Source organism: Colius striatus, chromosome 22 (genome assembly GCF_028858725.1).
Source record: "Colius striatus isolate bColStr4 chromosome 22, bColStr4.1.hap1, whole genome shotgun sequence".
Taxonomy (NCBI): Eukaryota; Metazoa; Chordata; class Aves; order Coliiformes; family Coliidae; genus Colius; species Colius striatus.
Window position 1 is genome coordinate 2,088,136 of NC_084780.1, and position 21,808 is coordinate 2,109,943.

Genomic DNA, 21,808 nt, shown 5'->3' on the forward strand with positions numbered 1-21,808 from the left:
ACCCAGAGACAGACACATGGGCACATCCCACTAAACACTGATATGAATGACTGGTCACTCAGAGCAGCTGCATTTAAAGACCTTGAGTGTTAACAGCCAACTGGAAAGGGAGGCAGTGCTGGGAAACAGAGGTGTGACCTGAATGGGCCAGATTGCCTGCAAGGAGCTGTCAGCTTCTCTGGCAACAGATCATGGCCAGTTCAGCCTCACCCCACTGAGCCTTGCCTGGGGAGATGGAAAGGAACATTTCCTTCCCTTCCAGCTGTCTGCAAACAGACTTTCCTCACAAACCCCTTCCACCCAAGCCACGGTGCTACCTTGCTCAGGAACTTGTAGGCCTCTAAAGAGCCGGGAGGAACATTTGTGTGATGACACATTGGGCACTGATGTTCCTCAGACTCCAGCAGTGCTCTTCTAATGCCTGTGAAGAGTTAGAACCACCAAAATAGCTTTGAGCCCAACTGAGGAAAGGTTTAGGGTTCCAATCAATTCCAAAAGCCTGTCTCTGATTAAGGGGTGAGTTTGGCCTTGAACTTAGAGCGTGAAGCTAGAAATGTCCAATCGCCTCAAACGTTCCCTTGTCTGCAGCCAATGACTCCACAGCTTTGCTCTGTCCCTCCTGGACCATTTGCAGATGTCAGTGGGCTGTGTCCTCAGGTTTTGACTCGCCTTCTTTCCACTCTCTAGTAGAGTGAGAAGTCACCAAGCTCAAGGTTCATCTCCAAAGCCATCAGTGGGTTTGAGCTAGGCAGGTTTTAACCCACTCTCCTGTGGAGAAGAATGTGGATGAAATGCCTGACTGTCTGTCTGTGGCAGAGCACAGCAAGCAACCAGAGCTGGCTGTACAGTCTCGTGGGAACAAAAGGGCTGTGAGCAGACTAAATGCCTTCAGTATCTACCCTGGAATTCACCTGCACAACTCTGCACTCTCCTCAGACTCCTTCTGCCTGTAGACATCCTCTAAGTAGATACATTAAAAGCCAACAGAGAGCTCGCTCCCTCTCTTTTCTCTTTTGCATGAGAAGAGCCCTTTCCTACTCCAAGTGTACTTCAGTTTTCAATACAACAGCTAAGAAAGTTCTTTTGTCATCTCCTCTTTCAGCTTTCACAAGGTGAGATGTGATGTTTGGAGTTAACAAGCATGGCTGTAACACTTACAGTAGTTACAGTAACTGTTTCCACAGCAGGGAATAACAGCTGCGTCCCTGATTAACTCTTTACAGAGGGGACACAACAGCTCCTCGGGAATCAGAACAGCTGAGGAGGAGGAGGAGGATGTCGTCGATGTCTCCTGTGGCAAGAAGGGAGGTTTTTCATCCTTTTTTGTAGCAAAAGCTGGCCTGGAGGAACAGTGGGGAAAGAAAAAGGAAAACATTAAAGATGGGGAAAGTAAAACTCATCCTTTCAGACTAGTCAAATCCTTTCTTGACTGCTAGAAATCCACGGAATGAATCCCACCTCTGCTCTGCCAGGGGGTCAGTGCAGAATGCAGGCTCATGAGAAGTTCAGTCTCCAAGTAATTGCATTTTAGAAAAGGAAGAAACAGCTGCTTCAAAAGGAGGCCTGTGACAGAAACCCACAAGGGCTCCCGTCCCTTTTTCACACAGCCACTCTTGTCAGCACACAGCAGTATCTCTGCAGATCAGAGCAACAGCACAACTTCAGCCTGTTTCACACCTGGGATCTGATCAAAGGCAGAGCGGGAGGAAATCTCCAGCCAACAGTCAGCGGTTACATTTGGCCAGAGGCCTTTGAAACATCAACCAGAGGCAAAAGGAGCTTTCCAAGAGAAGGACTCTTTCCAGTCTTTGTCAGATGATTTTTGGGCTCCAGACCATCTGAAGGAGAAGCCGTTCAAAGCACATGCCACTGAGACGTAGGCAAGCGTCGCTGTTTCCATTTTGCAGCATGACAAGGACCCACAACTTCAGAGTCAGGGCAGGTGGTTTTGCTCGCTGCAATCTGGCTTCAGACACAGAAGCATTCAAAGAGATCCAGCTTCTCACAGGTCAGAGTAAGGAGCAGTTTGGAGCTGCTTTACCTCCTGTTCCCGTCATTTTCCAAAAGATTTACGTTTTCTCCAAAGCCTCAGGGTGCACATCCCTTGGAGAGCTTTTACCCAAGTTCAGAACTGACAGACAACTACATCCTTTTTAACAACTGGGTCAGCTTCCAGGGCCAAATTAACAAACCCTCTGAGCAGCAGGAAGCAGCTTCTGAAGTGTTGCTGCTTTGTGCCCGGCAGCTGTGGAACATGGCAGTGTCACGTGGAGGCTGAGAACGTCCTCGCCTGCTGTCTGCCCAAACTCTGGCAACCACAGGGTAAAGAAAGCACTTGAGCTATTACAGCTGAGGCTAAGGTTTTGCTCACATGGCAAGACTTATCCTGCCCTGGGTCGCAGTATGAGATGTAAAAATACGAGGCAAACACTTTGCAGTATGTGACAGGAATATCGAGATCTACCGTAACCAGCTGCTCCGGAGGAAGCCGTGGAGAAGCATCAGTCACCTGACGGGCCTCAGCAGTCTGTTCATAGAGAAAGAAACGTTACCTTGAGGCTGACAAGGGGATCCCTTCTGCCTGTCTTTCCAAACTGGGAACTGCCCTTTGCAGGATGGGATCAAATTTCACACACAGTAAAGTTCTAAAAGCACTTGAAATCAGTACACATGACAGCTCTGTTCACAGGACAACAATGATCCAGCTCTAGATTTTAAAATAAGAAGCAAACACTTCTTTTTCAGTATTTGACAAGAAAATCTATTTCTATCTCCATAAGCTGCTCCAGAGAAAGAGACACAGAAGAGTCATCAGTCTGTTCCAAAACAAGCAAACACATACTCCAGTTTTACAATGCAAAGGTGGCAATAGGGAACCTCTGCTGCAGGCTGAAAGCCGACACTGGCCTCTGAGTGTCTCTGGAAGAGCCATTTCCCACCCCAAGTCAGTTGCATTTGTCACAAGCCAAGTGCAAACTTACGAGAGCTTCAGAGGGCTGATGTGCTTCATGACAAGAAGCTAAACTAACCAAACCTGCCTGAGACTGACTTATAGCTCCAGACTATCTCACACAGGGACCCTGGTCAAATGCTCACCACAGCTTCAAAGCCAAAGGGGTAAGGAAGCTGCAGTGTTTCACTGGGGAGACCGAGAGGACTTGGAAAGAGTGACGCAGGGCTTCCACCCTCCCTGGGGCTCCCCAGAAGGGAATGAATGGGTTTGCTTTGTCTGTCTTTTCAAGTTCCTTCAGTTGCTCCACACTAACCCTGAGCCTCCAAGACTTTTCCTGCTTGGTATGTTTTTGAGATGGCTGTGAGAGCTGATGGAAAGATACTCCTTAACAGGGAAGGCACAGATGCCAGGGAACACACCAGGCTAGAAGAATGTTCACCTTACTGACGAACGTGGCATTTGCGCTTTTACACCTGCTCATAAACAAAGAGAAAAAGAACTGTTTCCAAGAAATAAAAGCCATCTGAATTAGATCAATACTAGAAACATGGTCTGCATAAATGCACTACGTGGACTCCTGGGGTCACTGGGCCAGTTCCACTAAATCAGACTCACCAGGAGAGACATCCATGCCCAAAACTGGCAGAAGTCACCAAACAGTGACAGAATTACCTATGCCAGATTTGGGCTTAGTGTTTTCAGACCCACACACCTGAAGCATTCCATCTTGACTCTATACCATTCCATGAGGATCCCAGCCTGTATTCTTCACAGAATACAGAGCCAGAGCTCATGAGTTCCTAGACTCAGCCATCCTAACAGCTTTTCAAGTGACCTGATCCAACCATCCAGGGCCAATCTCTCCTCAAAATGTGGGTCATAGGTTGGGTTTGGTGTTGGCCCGAACCCCCCAGAAGGTGAGGAACAGGACCAAGTGTCCCAGCAGTGGTTCTGCAGTGGTTTGGGGTTACTTTTTCAAAAGCCATTGGGCAGAAAAACCCCAAACTGTTTAAAACAAAACAAACAGATACGTGATACAGTGTGAAAATGGCAAAAGCTACACACCAAAAAATGTGAACTGCAAGAAACAGTAAGCGCACAACAACCTGTACAAACATCCCTCCTGCCGGCCACAGAGAGATGTAGAACACAGCAGCAGGTTCAGTTGTGCAAACCCGGAACCGACTCGGCCCCAAAGCCAGCACAGCCCAGCTGTGCAACACCAGGTCCCACAGGAAACCTTCTGGCAACTTCAAAGGAAACACAGAGCACCACTGGGCACACACACACACACCAGAGGCTCACCCTACAGCCGTGCAAGTGATGGCAACAGGCAGCTTGGGCTCTGCTGAGTCAAACACACTGTGCTTCCAGCAGAGACTGTGTTTTAATGGAAAATACACCAAGTCAATCTTTGGACCATTCATACAAGGCTGGAGTGGTGAGAATTCAGTGCGATGTACAGAAAAGGTAGGAGATTGTGATTTTCCTTACCACTTCTGGTGTTCTGCTCACTGGCTCAGTTGGTTTTCTAGAAGAAGAAATAAAAGGGATCAGAACTTAAAACAAAGATCTTGCCCCCAGCACAAAGCAGGGAAAACAGAGTGTCAAGCCTGAACATCAAAGCCTCGTGTTCTGAGAGCCCAGTGAGTGTGGAAATGCATCTGTGCACACCAACTGCTCCCTCTCGCTACATCCACTGCAGCTAAAACCCCCCAAAGCCCCATTTCTCCTTTGTCAGCCATTGCTCTGAGACTGACAGGTCGAGAGCAGAACAGTGCAAGAGCAACTCCGCAGGTATTTTGTCTCTGCTGCCTGAGGATCACAAGGGTGAAGGCTGTGCTGTACTTCTGTGCTCTTAAGCAATCAGCCACCAACACAAGAAGACAATTGAGGCGATCTGTATATCCCTGGTACTGCAAACGGGAACCAGAGACGGGACTTGACTTTCTGAGCAAGAGCAGGGGTCGACTGGACACTTGGAAGTGTGAGTTACTTGAGGGGAAAAATCCGTGAGTGAGATTCCACTCGCTGACTGATCGGTGTCTAGGTGCTACTGGCCACGAGTGACACGCTTGAAACTCATCAGGCTGCTGTCTTGAGAACCAACAAGAACAAGCCCAAAGGCATCAGCTGAAAGGTTCCCATTGCTGTGGTTTGAACCCTATGTCTCAGCAGGCCTATAAATGTAACTCTGCTTTGGGTCAGATACATTAAAATCCACCCCATGGTAACAAAAGCCAGGAGCAGCTGCAAGGAGAAAGGTACCATCTGAATGCCTCTGCTCTTTAGAGGGACCAGGACAGGCTGGAGCAATGGGCCCAGGGGCTGAAAAGCTGCTCAAAGGGAAAGGCCCTGGGGGGGGTTATTTGACAGCCCTCTCAGTGTGCCCAGGTGGCCAATGGCTTCCTGGCTTGGACCAGCCATCGTGGTCAGCAGGACCAGGGCAGGAAGGCCGCACCTCCAATACTGTGCCCACTTCTGGGCCCCTCACTACAAGAAGGACATTGAGGTGCTGGAGTGTGTCCAGAGATGGGCAACAAAGCTGGTGAAGGGTCTGGAGAACAAGTCTGATGGGGACAGACTGATGGAGCTGGGCATGTTCAGCCGAGAGAAGAGGAGGCTGAGAGGAGACATGAGCACTCTGTACAATTGCCTGAAGGGGAGCTGTAGTGAGGTAGGAGTTGGTCTCTTCTCTCTACAAATAAATGACAGGCCATGAGGAAATAGGTTCAAAATTCTTCCAGGATAAGTTTAGATTGGCCATTAGGAAGAACTTTTTTCCCTGAGAGGGTTATTAAGCATTGGAACGGGCTGCCCAGGGAGCTGGTGGAGTCCCGTCCCTGGAGACGTTCAAAAGACACACAGAGGAGGTGCTGAGGGACAGGGGGATCACCTCAGGGTGCTTCAGAGCAATTCCCTTGAGGAAAGCCTGTGCTGCCAACAGCCCTTAGTGCCATGAAGGCCAGGAGGGTGTGTTTTGCCTTTGCTACAAAGCAGCTGGACTGCTGCTTGAGGCAAAACACAGGGAGGGAGTTGGCTACAACTAAGGACTAAACCCACAACACATTTCCACCAGAGAGAGTAACCCGGGGAGGAGAATGGTTTTGCCTTGTTCATGCTGGTGGGACCAGAAGGCCCAAGAGGGTGTTGTGGAGCCTGGTGATGCCAATTGGTATTTGGCTTGAATTTTAGAGAGGAAAAGCGGGGTTTTGGAGCAATTCTGAGGGGAAAAGTGGTGTTTTGGTTGATTTCTGAGAGCAAAAGTGAGGATTTGTTGGAGTTTTAGGTGAAAAAGTGGGGTTTTGGTGAAGTTTGCAGGGAAAAGTGTAGTTTTGGAAGAGTTTTGAGAGGAAAAGTGGGGATGGAGTACATTTCTGAGGGCCAAAAGCGGTGGAGTTCTGGGATAAAATGAGGTTTTGGTGCAATTCTGAGAGAAAAAGTGGCATTTGAGTAGAGTTTTGAGGGAAAAGATGAGGTTTTGGGGTATTTCTGAGGGTAGGGTTTGGGTAGAGCTTTGAGGGAAAAAGTGAGGTTTTGGTAAATTTTTAAAGAAAAAAGTGGGGGTTTGGGTGGATTTTTGAAAAAAAAAAGTTTTGGTGGGGTTTTGAGGGGAAAAGTGGGGTTTTGGGGAAATTCTGAGGGTAAAAGTGGAGTTTGGGTGGCGTTTTGAGGGGGAAAATAGGATTTTGGTGGAGTTTTTAGGAGAAAGGTGCAGTTTTGGGGAACTTCTGGAGGAAGAAGCGGGGTTTTGGTGCCATTTTGAGGGAAATAGTGGTGTTTTGATGGAGTTCTGAGTGAAAAAGTGAGGTTTTGGATGTATTTTCAGAGGAAAAGTGGGTTTTGGGTGCTATTCTGAGGGAAAAAGGGATTTTTGGAAGCGTTTTGAGGGGAAAAAGTGGGGTTTGGGTGGATTTTGAATGCAAAAAAGTGGGGAATTGGCGGGGTTTTGACGGGAAAAGTGGGGTTTGGGGGGAGTTCTGAGGGATAAAATGAGGATTTGGTGCAATTCTGAGAGAAAAAGTAGGCTTTTGGAGGAGTTTTGAGGCCATAAAGTGGGGTTTGAGTACATTTCTGAGAAAGAAAAGTGGCATTTGGGTGGAGTTTTGAGGGAAAAGATAAGGTTTTGGGGCACTTCTGAGGGAAAAGGTGAGATTTGGATGGTGTTTTGAGGGAAAAAGTAGGGTTTTTGTAAATTTCTGAGAGCAAAAGTGGGGTTTAGGTGGACTTTGGATGGAAAAAGTGAGGTTTTGAAGCAATTCTGAGGGGAAAAGAGGGACTTTGGGGAAGATGTGAGGAGAAAAGGGGTTTTGTGTGAGTTTTGAAGGACAAAGTGGGGTTTTGGGGGAGTTCTGAGGGATCAAAAGAGGTTTTGGGGTAATTGTGAGGAAAACCAATTGGGATTTGGGTGTAGTTTTGAGAGGAAAAGTGGGGTTTTGGAGATATTCTGAGGGGAAAAGTGGTGGAGTTCTGGGATAAAATGAGCTTTTGTTGTAATTCTGAGGGAAAAAGTGGGGGTTTGGGTGGAGTTTGTAAGGAAAAAGTGGGTTTTTGTTGGGGTTTTGAGGGGAAAATTGAAGGTTTGTGGGAGTTCTGAGGGAAAAAATGAGGTTGGGGGCAATTCTGAAGGGAAAGTTGGGGTTTGGGTGGCAAAAAGATGTTGCCCCCCGGTGGAGCAGCCATCCAGGAGAATCTAATGAGGTGTGACAGTCAGTGCTCGTGTGATGTGTCAAAAGGCAGCCCAGCAGTCAAAGGAGCGAGGGGAAAACTTGACACAACTCCCCCCCAAATGACAAACAGAAACCCACAGAGAAACCTCTACCAATGAAATGGAGAAACTGAACCTGTAACCACCATAAAGAGATGGTCAAGAGTGCATGGAAATGTCAGGAGAGAATTGGAACTGCAGCAACTGAGAGAGATGTGACTGAAGGCGCCTGCAGAGCCGGTCTCTGCAGCACCCTCCCCTCTGCTCTCTGCACTGTTTGACAGCCAGTGTGTGTCTGTGGGAAATGTTCCACCACCAGTGTGTGAGTGTGTGTGCAAAGGTTTGATCCTTGACCCTTTGATGATTCCAGAGGCCATCCCAGGGGAGGGGCAGCGCTGTGGCCGTCACCAAGGGAGACAGAGAACATTGTGTGCTGCTGATGTCACACAGGGGCTGTTCCAGACCCCAGCTGGCGTTTGTGACCTCACCTGGCCAGGGACTATAAAGCCTCCCAGGGGACAGCCAGAGCCAGTTGGGCTGAGCTGCCCTCGGGAGGACTCAGCTCCTCCTTTGGCTACTTGCCTTCCTGATTGCTTCCAGCCATTTCTCATTTGCTGCCCACTTCTCCTCAACTCCCATCCTCTTCCAAAGGTAAGGATGCCCTAACCTCTCAGGACAGAGAAGAGGATGTAGACAGGGATGACAGGAAAGGCTGCTCTGCACCTCCCAGTCCATTTCCATGCTGAGCTCTTCCACCTCCAGAGCCTGGCCAAGGCTATGGGTAGTGTTGCTGTCTGCTAATTCCTCTGTTTGTCCCAAAATGAGGCTTTGGAAGCTGAAAGCAATGCTTTGGGCCCAAACATGAGGGTGTAGAGCACAGAGCAATAGCTCAAGCAATGCCTGTTCCCTTCCCTGGGAGTACTTGACCATGCTGTCTGTTTCTCCTGCTAGATCCTGCTGAGCTCTGTGCAATGGCTCTTCGTTTCGCCAGCGTGATCCCCTACGTTGTGCCTGGAGCGCTGGCACTGCTGGGCTGCTGGTGGCTCTACTCCTACCGCAGAGAGCAGGCCAGAGATGGTGCTGAAGCAGCAGCAGCTGCTGAGGAAGCGCAGCAGAGAGGAGGGACAGAGGAAGAGTGCTGGCCCCAAGGGGAAGCCTGTGTCCCTCAGGAGCTGCCTTTGGCATCAGCAGAGAAATGCCCAGAGACCGACCTTCGGGATGTGTCAGCACCAACTGCTGAGCCCAGCACTGCTGAGGGTGACACGGCAGGAGCAGAGACAGGAGGATGTGCAGAGGAGAGCGGCGTCCCTGCTGCTGTTTCTGTCCCCGTGCAGAGCACAGAGTGTCCCGGCAGCGCTGCAGCCAGCCCCGCACAGGGCTCAGGCTCAGGCGCCGACGCAGAGCAGCGGCCGTCAGCAGCGCCGGCAGCGCCACGAGCCGGGCAGGAGCCGAGCAGTGCCCAGAGCGCTCCCGGGGAAGCGGCCACAGGCTCTGAGGAAGCGCAGGAGGAACGAGGGCTAGAGGAGGAATCCCGGCCCGAAGCAGCAGCCGCCGTCCCTGCTGGCTGTTGTGCCCTCCCGCTTCCTGAGAGCGCAGTGTCCCAGGCAGGGCTGAGGCTGAGCTGCCAACCCAGCCCCGCGGCCGGCAGCAGCGCCGGCAGCGCCAGCAGCGTGTGCGGGACCCCGCCGGAGCCGAGCCGTGCCCAGAGCGCTGCTGCGCTGCCGCCATCCCCGCAGGCAGAGCCCCGGGCTGCGAGCGGGGCCGTTGCCGGCTGTGGCACACGCAGCCCCTTCCCCGCCGCTCAGCACACGGCTGCCAGGAGGTTTGCTGGCGGCTGGATGCCGGCGGGCAGCGAAGTGGAGCCCGCGCCAGGTAAGGGCTGCTCGGCCCCGTTGGGCTCTTTGGCTCTTGGCTCCTAGATCCTAGATGGTGTGTGCTGGGGAAGGGCTCTCTGTGTGTGAAGGGCTGCTGCTCAACTCGGGCCTCCTGTGGTGGCATTCCCAGAGCTGGGCTGGGTGGTCCCCAGGCATCAAGGGAAGCTTTCAGTGGGCTCTGTGTGATGGGACTTGACCCTTTCTGACATCCTGGGGAACCTGAGGCAGGAGCATCCCAACAGAATGCGTAGCAAGTGCTCAGTGGCATCTCTCTGCAAAAGGATCTCTTCTCCTGGGCTGGTGTGTGGGAGCTGCGTTGTGTGGGCTGTCTGAATGCTGACATGGTGCCTTTCTGGCAGGTTTCAGTGCGACTAACATGGACTTGGAGGACACAGACGGTCTCGAGGGGCAGACAGTGAGTCGCCAGAACCGGCGCCGAAAGAAAAAGTCCCGGCAGTCCAATGTCCTTGTGTGGGAAATAGAGGTGCCCAAGGTAAGCAGTCACTGTCCTGCTCGTGCCTCCTGCCCTGCCCTACACAGCCATCTCCTGCTTCTTCCATCTCAGGGCCACCCCAGGGAGATACAGAGCCAGCCAACGAGGGTTTCAGCGTTTAGCTGTTAGGGCTACTCCCTGGGATGGTTGCTGGAGTCCCTTTTCTCCATCAGTTTCCACCTTGATCTGTCAGGGTGATGCTTTGAAAGCCTTCAGAAGGCTTTGAGGGTTCACAGTCCCTGAGAGCAGGGGATGAATTGTGGTGCTTTCCCCTGTGCAGGAGGGTCACGTTCCCGCTGCCTGTCCAAACCCACCCTGCAAATGAGCTGCAGGAACCAGGAAGATGGGCAAAAGAAGCCCCAGGGCACAGTAGTGTTTGATCTACATTTCTCTCCTTGACTCTTGCTTTCTTGTCTCTCATCAAGGATACAGTCACACAATTGATTGGCAAGCAAGGACAGTTTATTAACAGCTTGAGGAGAGAGTCTGGGGCCACAATTTCTCTCTCAGCGCTCCCTGATGTGGATGACTACCAAGTCTGTCAAATCAAAGGTAAGAGGAATGCCTCTTTGTTCAGGGTCTAGGATGTAGCTTGGGGGCCTTGAATTAGCCTAGAAATGGATTCAGTGGCTTGGCAAGGCCACGGCTTTTACCCAAGTGTTCTGCTCAGGGCTGTTCCAGCTGAGGGATGTGGCAAGTGGCCAGGGCCGGGGCACGTGCAGCCTCTGTTGTAGGGCTGGGAATGCATTTGAGCAGCTTTGGCTGCTGGAGCTGAGCCAGCCCCTTTTGCAGGATCCCTTTGGGCTTGAAGCAGCAGATAGGGGATGTTTTTCAGCATCCTAAACTAGAAAGATGTTGGATCGTTTGGGGCTGAGAAGTATCTGCCAGCCAATTGGGTCCCTGCCAAAGGCCAAAGCCGTTGCAAGTGAGGCCTGGGGCTCTGAGCTGCTCATGGTGGTTGGATATCAGGGTCAATCTGCTCCAACTGAACTGGTTGATGCAGCGCAGGAGGCTTCCGGCAGGTGGGTTGCTTCCCATGGCAGGGCTGGAGGTGTCCTCAGCCTCCCTGTGCTGCTGACCTTGGGTGGGATTTTTGTCTTCCAGGCCTCTCCCATCAAGTGAACAGAGCGCTGAGCCTGATTGGCGGGAGGTTCCAGCACCTGTGTCTGGACAACAAACACTGTGCTCGTTTCTGCTGGCAAAAGGTTATGTTCTAGAAGGATGTAGGAATGGGTGCAGCACATGTGTGCAGTTGTGTTGGGTCCCAGCTGATGAGCAACAGCGTCACTCACCATCCCTATTGTACATCCCCTTGTGCATTGTTAGAACTGTTTCTCCTTCCCTTGTTCCTTGTTGTTGTTCCATTAAACTATTCTGACTGCAACCTACAGGAGCTTTTGGGTGTTTTCCCTTGTGTCTGGTTCCAGCAGTGAGCCAGCAGCCTCCTGGCTCTTTGTCCCCAGCTGAGCTTCCCCAGCCAGCCCTTGGCACAATCAGCTCTGAGCCAGAGGCGTCCCTGTGGGGGGAGAGAGCTGCAGCCGTCAGCTGCTCCCACGAGTCAGAGGCAGCCTGAGCTGGAATCTTCCCTGACTGATTCACGAGGGTGTCTTCCCCAACAGCCCCCTTTCTTAAGCCCTTTGCAGAGTCCTTTTCCCTCCCAGGTGGGGCTGGAGTGACTCTGGGCACACAGACCTTCATCAGGAGCGCTGGGAAATGCTCTGGCTTTGCTTACCAAGCTGTAGGGTAAGGAGAATGCAGAGCACACGCTCAGTGAGGGCTGGTGGCACCTGGGAGGTGGGTGGCTTTGGCATGGAGCTGTGTTTTGGTAGTAGAATGAGATTCTCATGAGCAAAGTTCACCCCAAGCCCAGCATTTTCTCACACATTGACAGACTCTTGGCCCAGGGTGTCAAACATGCAGCTTATGAGCTCCACAGTACCCTGCAGCTCCCTTCTTCTGCAAGAGCTCACAGGACCTGCCCACAGAGTCTCCGCTCTGACCCAGCCTCTGTGCTGGGGGTGTGGAGGGGGTGGTCACAGGCTACGGTGCTGATGCCGAGGCGGTTGGCCAGGAGGGCAGCCAGGGAGATGCCCAGGCAGAGCCCAAAGTGCAGCAGCTGCAGCTCCCCCGTCTGCTAAGAGCAGGAGCAGGAACTGGCTGGGCTGTTGTTCCTTTGAAGGAGAGCCTTTTAAAAACAGCAAAGTGCATAAAATAGAAGACAGACTCCATTCTTCAGGCAATCACTCTCCCAATGAAATATATTTTTCTGCTGTGGTGTGTGTTGGCTGTGAGGGGCAGGAGCTCTGCTCCTGTGCTGCTGAGGAGTCAGCTTTTCTGTGTCAGGGAGTGCTCTCTTTTGGGACAGACCTCACTTTTATCCCTGAAAATTGGAGGAATCTTGGCACAGGACGTGGAAAGGGCTCCTCTCTCTGTGCCTTAGTGCAGTCAGGAGAGCTGCAGTGCCCATTTATCTTTTTCCTCTCTGCCCTGTGTTTTCCCTTGAACTGCCTTGAAGATGACTTCACACACAAGTAACTCCTCAACAAGCATCTGGGCTGTAAGTCCAGCAGGACAGTCCTGTTGCAAAGGGCACTTCTGCAGACTCTTCTCTGTCCCACCCTGGCGATCGAGTTGTCCTGGAGAAAGCAGGACACAACTCCTGCTCCAGAGAAGCAAAGGGAACAGGATCACAACAATCAGAATATCAGAGCAATCCTAATGAGGCTGAGGAAATGACCCTGACTCTGGAAGCCAAAGTGTGCTGAGTCCTGACATTCCCTGCTTCATCCTCGTCTCAGTGATACAAATCAGGGATTTGTCTGCTCTTCAAATGAGAGACGAATTTCTATGTCCCATTGCCCAGCCAGACACCCCAGAGGTGAAGAGTGTTAGAACAGGATCCTTCCCTTTCAGACAGCCCCTGCTTGAATATGTGCACTGGGAAATGTTCCCGGGGCTGGTCTGGAGCTCTGAATGGCTTTCAGTGCTTAACAAAGACAGAACTGCCAGGTGTAGGAGGGGAATTGCTGTGTTTCCTGAGAAATCATTGAAAAGGTGAATGAAAAACCGTTCCAACAGGTCTGTGTGAAAGATTCACCGAGGTGGGCAGGGGGAGAGCTTCCCAGCATGGCCATGCCAACTCAGGATGGCTGTTGCTGCCTCGCAGATCTTGCCATGGGATGTTTAGGAAAGGACCAAACCAAGACAAAGGGTGAGATCAGGTGGTTTCTGGAGGAACAGGGGTGGGAAAACAGAGAGAAAAGGGGTTGAAAGGAGCAGGTCACAGGTAAACTCCTCAGGTCTAGTGTTCTCTGTCGGGGACAACTGGTGAGAGCAGTGGGTGTGTGTGTAACACTGGTGTGGGGGTGTGTGTCGTGGTTTGGCCCAACCAGCCCAGCAGCACCACCACAGTCTCTCACCCGGTGCCCCCATCCACCCCCACCCTCGTTAGGATGCAGAGGCCCCAGCGAAATGGCACTAAAAAGACCACCAAGGCTGTTGTGGATGGAGACAAGGGCAGGGAGGGCTCACTGTCAGCTATGGTTCTGGGCAAAACAGACTCCAGTGGTCGACTGAGAGAGGAAAGGAGGAAAGGTTATTCTACAAGAAATACGAAGGTGGGAGCTGTCCTCATCCGTGTGCAGTCAGTCTGCTCAGCCCAGACTCAAACAAAGGCTGCCCTGGGACCCCTCTACAGGAGTAGGGTACCTGAGGCTGGGGCCTTTCTGCTGTCCCTCAGGATCTCCTCTCTCTCTTTCTCGGCTGCAGACTGGCTTTTTCAGTCTGGGCTGAGCAGTCTCAGTGCATACAACTGAGCAGAGCTCCCACAGCAAAAGGGCCTGGAAGGCAGAACTTTGCTGGCTAGAGAGGATTTTGGATGCTGGCACAAATGATGACTTGCCAGCTTGGCAGAGAGCGGGGGCCTTGGTGCTAGCTGAGCTGTGTCCAGAGGGGCAGGGTGCTCCCCTCCAGCTTGAGAGGTCTAGCAGGGAAGCTGGGGCTCTGTGGTGAGGACACCCTGGGTCTGCCTGGGCTGTCCTGCAGGCAGCAGCAGAGGCCAGGAATGGCCCAGCTCAGCACACTCCGGGCCCATGGGATGGACACCTTGTGACTGGGCTTGTAGTGCCAGCTTTGACATGAACAAACCATTCTTCAAAGCTGGCCATGGTCAGGGAATCACAGAATCACAGAATGGTGGGGATGTAAGGGAGCTTTAGAGATCATCTCGTCCAACCCGTCATGTCACACAGGAACGTGTCCAGGCCGGGCCTGAAAAGCTGCAGAGCAGGAGCCTCCACACCCTCCCGGGGCAGCCTGTGCCAAGGCTCCCTCACCCTTCCTCTAAAGCAGCTTTTCCTTCACCGAAACTACTTCTGTTCCAGTCATTGTCCATCAGCCCTGGTGCTCTCACTGGGCACTACCATCCCGCCCCATCCCCTTGCCATGCAACTGTCAAAGCCCCAAAGTGCCGAGCTGCTGGCTTCAATCTTCTTCCCTACGGTGTGTCCCCCCTGGCCAAGCCCCAGTGCCAGGGACCCCCAGCCCAGGGCTGCGTCACGGGCTCGTCTTTATTGCAGGAGCCGTGGCGGCACAGCAGCGGTGCTGGCGGCGGCCGAGAGGCTCAGGCCCGGCGGCAGCGGCGGATCAGAGCCGGCCGGGCTCAGCCACGGCGGCGGCCGCGCGTCCCGCGGCGGCGGCTCCTCACGGGCCGCGGGCACATGGGCTGCCCGGCCCTGCGGGCTCTCTCGGCTCGGCCCTGCGGGCTCTCTTGGCTCGGCGTGGGCCCCGGGAGCGGCGGCTCCTGCTGCGGCTCCTGCTGCGGCTCCTGCTGCGCGCTCTGCGGCGCCGGGCCCGGGCCATGCTGCCGCTGCCCGAGCGTGCTGCTCAGCCGCTGCCCGCGCTGCCGGCTCCCTGCCCCCGGCCCGCTTTTACAGGGCTGCTGGGGCCGGGCCCTTGGTGACGGCGGCACCTTCTCTGGCCCATCCACGCTCTCGGGCACCTTCTCTGAGCACTCACATCACCAGGGTGCAGCACCAAACATCAAGAACACACGATTTGGCCTGGAGGCTGGAAAACTCAGCTTCAGAATTCCAGCTTAGTCCTGTCCCCGTCCTTCTTTGGCACCTGGTGCAGGATCCACACTTCACAACCAGCAGCTGCCTCTGTTTGCTCTTCACAGGGGTTTCTTAGCTTTTAGGGAACTTTCACACGATTCCACACACGTTCTTCAGCATCATTCCCCCTCTGAAGGTCTTTCATCCGTTTCAGATTTCCTTAAAAACGAGCTTGATCTTGTAATTCCTGAGATAAAAACTGACCAATACTCACAAAAGTCACCAATTGGCAGCCCTGTGAAAGTCTGTCTGTGCTTTTACACGAGACAGACCAAAGAGGAGATGAAGACCATTTCTCTCCCTCATCTGCTCCAAAGGGCTTTGGGGTAATGGTTACAATCAGAACAGGGGGATGCAGAAAACCCAGCACCTGCACCTTTTCACTTTCTCTCCTCCTCACGCCTGCCAGGAGGTGAAGGGTGTCTTCACAGAGAAGATTTGGTCAAGAGACACCTGCTCCTGAGCAACTGCTGCCCCATTACAACTGTCAGCCAGCTGTCACCTCTGCCTCATTGGAGCTACTCACCTACACAAGATTCCCCTGTCACTGCCAATCCCTTGGATCATCCCTCTCACCATCCAGGCGTGGAGTGGAACTCCTCCCGAGTCCCCCAGACAACCTGCTCCTCCACCACAGACGTTTCCACAGTTGGAAAGCTCCTTTTTAACCTTTCTGTATTCTATCAGTTCCTTGACCAAATCCCTTGTACACTCATCAAGTTTGCACTTTCTCTTTTCCCTATTCAAACAAGCTTGCCCTCTAGATGACTTTGTTCTTGCTTTAGTTTGGCATGTTTCCCATCTGCACCTAAAAGCACATGGGAAAAAGCCCTTTGTCCCTTCTGCTGGTGCCAGATGCAGTTGAGTGTAACTGCAGCCCAAAACGCCACCGAGACACAAAGATGGAGAAAGGGGCAACTTCATGGAGCTGTCCCTAAGGACTCATACATGGCTGGGGGAGAAGCTGCAGAAGAACCTCACTTCAGCACTTTGGTGTCTTTTGTGTTGATGTTGTTCTTCAGAGTCACTTACCAAAAAGGTCCATGTGGCCTTTCAGCATGGAGAGAGAGGGGCGCTGCTGGAGGGAGAGCAGAGGCCACAGCAGGCACAGGTTCCCTGGCAGCCCGGCTGCCACAGATGCTGCACCGGGGCCCAACCATGGCAAAGCAGCAGCAGGCCAAGAAGCTGCAGAAGCTGGTGGGATGATGAGTGGATGCTGCTGGCTGGAAAGGGTTGGCTGGAGAACAGGCTGCAGGTTGTGTGTTCTCGCTTGTTTGAGGAGCGGGGCTGGAGGTGGAGGCGGCGGCAGCTGCTGCTGAGGCTGCTGCTGGATCTGCTGACTGCAGCCAGTGTCATTCCTGAAACTGTTCACAATCTGGAGGCAGAAACACTGTTAGAAAAAGGCACCATGAAACTTCAGGAGAGTCAGGAACAAAAGCCTCCACAGAGGGAAATGATGGCTATCCCTGTAAGGGCTGTCAATCCTAAAATCAACCCAGAGACAGAAACCTGAGCACATCCCACTAAAGGCTGATAAGAATGACTGGTCACCCAGAGCAGCTGCATTCAAAGCACTTGAGTGTTAACAGTCCATTGGAAAGGGAGGCAGTTGTGTGGAACAGGTGTGACCTGAACTGGCCACATTGTCTGTAAGGAGCTGCCAGCTCCTCTAACCACAGGTCATGGCCTGGAGAGAGCCGGTTGGGCCTCAGCCCATTGAGCCTTGCCTAAGGAGACCTCAATGAACATTTCCTTCCCTTCCAGCTGTTTGCAAACAGACTTTCCTCACAAGCCCTTTCCACCCAAGCCATGGCGCTACCTGGCGCAGGAACTCGTTGGCCTCTCCAGAGTCAGGAGAAACGTCTGTCCGATGTAATGTTGGGCACTGATGTGCCTCAGGCTCCAGCAGGGCTGTTCTAATAGCTGTGATGAATTGGAACCATCAGAATAGCTCTGAGCCAAACTAAGGAAACGTCAATGACAATCAGTTCCAAAAGCATGTGGGTTAAATGCCTGCCTGTCTGTCTGTGGCAGACCCCAGTAAGTCACCAGAGCTGGCTGTACAGTGTTGTGGGAGACAAAAAGGCTGTGGGCAGCCCAGATGCCTTCCATATCCAATCTGGAATTCACCTGCACCATTATGCTCTCTTCTCATACTCCACCTTCTGCCTGTAGAGATCTTTTAAGCAGAGACATTCCAAGGGAAAAAAGAGCTATCTGCCTTTTGTTTCTGTCTTTAGCACGAGAAGAGCCCTTTGCTGTTCTGAGGGTACTTCAGTTTTCAGTAGAACAGGTAACGGAGTCGCTGTGTCATCTCTTCTTTCAGCTTTCACAAGATCAGATGTCATGTTTGGGGTTAATAAACATGGCAGTAACACACACAGTCCTCACAGTCACTGTTTCGACAGCAGGGAATAACAGCTGTGTCCGTCATTAACTCTTTACACAGGGGACATAACAGCTCCTCGGGAATAGGAACATCTGAGGAGAAGGAGGAGGAGGAGGAGGATGGCTCCTGTGGAAAGAAGGGAGGCTTTTCCTTCTTCCGAAGGGAGGGAAGGGAAAGAGAAACGTTAAAGATGAGGAAAGGAAAAGTCATCCTCTCAGACTAGTAAAATCCCTTTCTGACAGCTGGAAATGCATGGAATGAATCCCCCCTCTGCTCTGGCAGAGGGTCGGTGCAAGATGCAGGCTCACGAGGAGTTTAGGCTCCGAGTCATCACACTGTAGAGAAGGAGGAAGTCTTTGTAACAGCTTCTGCAAAAGGAGCCCTATGACAGAAAACCACAAGTGCTCCCAATCCCTGTCTCAAACAGCCACTCTTGCCAGCACATAGCAGCACCTGCTCAGTTCAGAGCAACAGCACAACTTCAGCCTGTTTCACACGTGCCATCTGATCAAAGGCAGAGGAAATCTCCAGCCTCAGCCAGTGGTGAAATTTGACAAGAAGCCTTTGAAACTGAAACCAGAGGCAAAAGGAGCTTTCCAAGAGAAGGACTCCCCAGGAACAGCACTGAACTCTTGGTCAGAAATGCAGGTTCTTGGCACACCACAAGATGAAGCAGCTTCCAGGGGCAGCAACAGCAGGACCGCACTGTCTTCATATTGGAATGGAGGACAGATGGGAAGGTTGAGATACATTGACACTGCTGCCTCCCTCAGAAGGACAGATGCTGGCCATTCTGGCTGCTCTGCCTCTCTCTCTCTCACACACACACACACATGGTTCCTCTTGCTCACTGTCTGGCCAGTCCAATTAGTTCCCCACTTACGCATTAGTGGCTGGGATGGCGTATTTCCCGCCATCTGCCCCATGGTAATAAAAGCCAGGAGCAGCTGCAACCAGAAAGGTACAATCTGAATGGCTCTGCAAACCAACACCCAGGAAGAAAGGTGAACACACTGAAACCTTCCCAAAGAACGTGATGTTTCTTGGATACTCACAGAGCAGACCTTTTTGCTGGTGGCTTTAACTCCTGCAGGCGGGATTCTTCTGTCTATAACCGATGAGCCCTTAGGGATCAAGGCATTCTCATCGGTGTATTCTGAAAGCAAAGTCAGCACAGAAAAAGCTGTCAGTCAGTTGGTGAGCAAGTGTCTGACTCTGGAGTGTCAGAGCCCTTCAGAGAATCCTGCTACAGACAGGACAGCCCCATGTTACATATAACACTCTGCACTTCTCATCTCAACACACGAGCTGCAGGCTGCAAGACATCCTCAGGTTTGGGAATCAAACACAAGCAGCAAAACCTTCATTTGTCCTACGAGATGAGCCCCAAAGAGCAGGGCCCTGGGGCCCCACGCCCGCCGCCCCCAAAGCACTCACTGGAATAGAAAGAGAACAAAACTGCTACAGACCCAAAAGCCTCACATCCACGTGTGGCAAGAACAGCTGACTGCAATCCCACTTAGAGGGATGCACCCTAAACCAGACCTGTCATAGAACAGGTTGTTTTCATACAAACAGGTATTGAGGGGAATTGAACTGGACTAAAGCCATGAGCTCATTTCACAGATACCAAAGCACTGCTGTTGCACAGGAAAGGTCCCTCAGGACAGGAGATTACTGTCTTGTGCTTTACAGCCTGAAGAAGGGGAACCAAGAGAAAGCAAGTGGCTTGCTGAGGACAGCAGATCATGTTACAAGGATCACAAGTGCATCTTAAGGACAACAGCTGGCAATGCATCTGTGACACCTCTGTCTCTGAGAGGAAAATAATGTATTGTTATTGTGATATGATGTCATACAGCACTGTTGCAGATCCAAGATGTTCTCTCATGTCACACAGCCCCCTTCCAGTGCCTAAATATGCTAGTGTCATGGTTTGACATGACAGCCTTTTCTGGTATGGGGGAAGGGGCTGCAAAGATGGCTCCTGCAAGAAGTTGCTCACAACTCTCCCCAGCTCAGAAAAGGCTCACTTCTGGGGCTGAGCCAATTAGACGCCTCCACGATCACTTTTTAAGAAGAAGCCAGAAGGGGAGGTGTCTTCCTCCATCTTCTTTCTTTCTTCTGCCCCTTCTTCTCTTCTTCTGGCTGGTGGTGGTGCAAGGAGTAGGAATGGTGAAAGAAACAGCCATGCGGACTCCAAGGTCAGTGATGAAAGGGAGGAGGTGTGCTGGAGCAGAGACTCCCCTGCATTCTATGGAGAGAACTGGTGAAGCTGAGATTTATTTTCATTTCTTTAAAGACCCCGAGCCAGGGACAGTGATTTTGGCTGGAGGAGGCCTTGTCCCGAAGGAGGGGCCCTTTATCACTATGGCCGGAGCAGGCCCTGTCCCGAGGAAGGGACCTTGCAAGTGCAGAAACTGCAACCGTGGTGAAGAATCCACGTCAGAGATATTCACCAAGGTCTGTGTCCCGCGTGAGGGAACCTGTATCGGCAGAAGCCGCAGCTGCTGGGAACAACCCACACCAGAGAAGTTTGTTAAGGACTGTGTTATGGGGGAGGAACCCCGTGTTGGAGCAGGGGAAGAATGCCAGGAGTCATCCTCATCTGAGAAGACAGAAGCGGCAGAGTCCATCTGTGAGAGACTGACCACATCCCCCACTCCCTGCCCCCCTGAGCCGTTGGGGGGGGGAGGAGGTAGAGATATTGGGAGCAGTGAGATGGGCCCGGGAAGAAAGGAGGGATGGGGGAGGGAGATCTTAAAGTGCTGGTTGTAATTTTCTCATCATCCTACTCCCTTTTTGCTTTTATTCTGTTCTGTTTCTTGTAGAATAAACTTTCCTACTTTCCTCTCTAAGTCGAGTACTAGAGTCTGTTTTGCCCAGAACCATAATTGGCAGTGAGCCCTCCCTGCCCTTGTCTCAATCCACAACAATCTTGCTTATCTTTTTACTCCCATTTCGCTGGGTCCTCCGCCATCTTAACGAGGGTGGGGGTGAATGAGGGCATCGAGCGAGAAACTGTCATGGTGCTGTTGTGCTAGCTGGGCCAAACCACGACAGCTAGGATGTCACAGAGCACTGTTGGAGTGCCAAGATGTTCTCTGATGTCATACAATACTGTTGCAGTGAGCATATGTGCTGTGATGCCACAAAGTCCCGTCTCAGTATCCCAGATATTACGTGAAGTCACAGAGTACTGCTACAGTGCCCAGACATTCTGTGATGTCACAGAGCACTATTGCAGTGCCTAGATATGCTATTATATATCAGAGCAGTGATGGACTCCCCAGATGTCTTGTAATGTCACAGAGCACTATTGCAGTGCCCAGATGTGCTGTCATGTCACATAGCCCCGCTGCAAAGCCCAGATGTGCTTTTCTGTTACACAGTCATGTTGCAGTGTGCACAGATGCTGTGGTGTCACAGAGCACTGTTGTAGTGGCCAGTGGTGCTGTGACGTCACAGAACGACGCTGTAGTGTCCTGGAGTGCTGTGATTTCACAGAACACTGGTGCAGTGTCAAGTGTGATGTGATTTCACAGAGCACTGTTGCAGTGTCCTGCAGTGCTGTGATTTCACGGGGCACTTTTGGAGTTCCAAGATGTCCTATGATGTCACACAGCACCCTTCCAGTGCCTAGATATGCTATGATGCCACAGAGCACTAGTGCAGTGTTGAGATATGCTGTGAAGTCACAGGGCACTGTAGCAATGTGCAGGTGTGATATGATGTTATAGAGCTGTGATGCCACAGAGTCCCGTTTCAGTGCCCAGATATTATGTGAAGTGACAGAGCAGTGCTACTGTGCCCAGACGTCCTGTGATATCACAGAGCACTATTGCAGCACCCAGACATGGTATTATATATCAGAGCAGTGATGGAGTGCCCAGGTGTTTTGTAATGTCACAGAGCACTGTTGCAGTGCCCAGATGTGCTGTCATGTCACACAGCCCTGCTGCAAAGCCCAGATGTGCTTTTCTGTTACAGAGACATGTTGCAGTGTGCACATATGCTGTTATTTCACAGAGCACTGTTGCAGTGCCCAGTGGTACCGTCACATCACAGATCCCCGCTGCAGTGTCCTGCAGTGCTGTGATTTCACAGAGCAATGTTGCATTTCCAAGATATTCTATGATGTCACACAGCCCCCTTCCAGTACATAGATATTCTATGATGTCACAGAGCACTGTTGCAGTTACCAGATGTGCTGTGATGTCACAAAGCACTCTTGCAGTGCCCAGATATGCTATTATATATCAGAGCAGTGATGGAAT